Here is a 1,572-nt window from a genome sequence, read left to right on the forward strand (position 1 = left end):
TGGTTGGTGAGTTTGAACCCCCCACCGTATAGTCACCTAATCCACGCACCACCGGGGCTCCTTAAGAGTAGGCAAGAGAGCTTGTGGTCAACTATAGTATTGTTTTAATTAACCGATACCTAAGTTTCCTATTACTACTATAGCAAATGACTTTGATTTGATGGTTATCCAGGGGTGGGGGCTCCTTGCTATTGCGTCACTTCGAGCTCCCGGTGACCCTACCTAGGGCTCCCAAAGCTGTAAGTCTGGAGGGGAGCAGACAGTCTCCCCTACAGACAGTCTCCCCAGATTGGCTTGTGGGCTCAATCTGCTGGCATGGTCTTTAGTAGCCCAACTTGTAACCCACGGCACCACCAGGGTTACTTACAACAAAACCACAGAATCCCACGGCCACCAAGTCCATCCTGACTCGGAGTGTCCCTGTAGGACAGAGTCGAACTGTCCCTATGGCTTTCAGAGACTGTAACTCCTTATGGGAGCAAAAAGCTTCACCTCTCTCCCGAGGGACTGCTGGTGGGTTTGAATTTCTGACTTTTCAGTGAGTAGCCCAGAGCATAGCTCACTACACCACCAGGGCTCCTCGGGCTTACCTGGTGCTCTGGAGTCCTCTCCCCTCCCCACACCACCTCAAAGGAGGTCCAGCGAGCTCACCTCCCACTGTGCCCCCTCTAGTGAACGGCACAGGCCAGAATCCGGGAGTCGTTCTTAGCTCTTCTGCTTCCCTTTCTGCTATCATCTTTGAACTTCATTTGTCATTAACTGTTTTGAAGCCCTGGAAATACAGACAGAACACTCCTTAGAAAGGAGGATGGCGAGTTGGGGTGTGCTATCAGAGAGGACCTGTCCCTGGAGAGCGCAATCCTCCTTGGTAGGTGAAGGGTCAGTGAGAGAGAGGAGGACTTCCTACAGTGGACTGAAACAGTGGTTGCCACATGGGCCCAAACATAACAACAGTTGTGAGCATGGCACAGGACCCAGCGGAGTTCCGTTCCATTGTATGTTGGGTGGTTACGTGTTGGAACCTATTCGACAGCACCCAACAACTCCGTCCTTTAAAAATTACCAGTGAGCTCCCAATAAAACCTTATCAGTTCTATCTCAAAATGTTTTTCAAATCTGGCCACTACACAGTTTCCCCAAAGCTGCCAGTCTGGTCCAAGCCACACCTTCTCTTCTTGGATTCCTAAGGCAGCCTCTTAATTTCTGTCCTTGAATCTATTCTAGTACCCTGCCATCTCTTCATACAGTAGCCGGGCATATTCTCAAAGCTCTCCAGAGACGGCCATCAGAAATCCATCAAGTTCATCAAAAGTCCTAACCCCAGTCTGTAGAGTTTAAGCAATCTGGACAAGCTGCCTCTCTGATTTCTCCTCTTTCTCTGTCCTTTTTTTAAAAAATTGTTTTATTAGGGGCTCATACAATTCTTATCACAGTCCATACATACATCAATTGTGTAAAGCACATTTGTACATTCATTGCCCTCATCATTCTCAAAATATTTCCTCTCCACTTAAGCCCCTGACATTAGGTCCTCATTTTTCCCCTCCCTCCCCGCTTGCCCCTCCCTCATGA

The sequence above is a fragment of the Echinops telfairi genome, unplaced genomic scaffold (assembly GCF_000313985.2).
Source record: "Echinops telfairi isolate 266 unplaced genomic scaffold, ASM31398v2 ScPeMD7_16;HRSCAF=60, whole genome shotgun sequence".
In the NCBI taxonomy this organism is placed as follows: domain Eukaryota; kingdom Metazoa; phylum Chordata; class Mammalia; order Afrosoricida; family Tenrecidae; genus Echinops; species Echinops telfairi.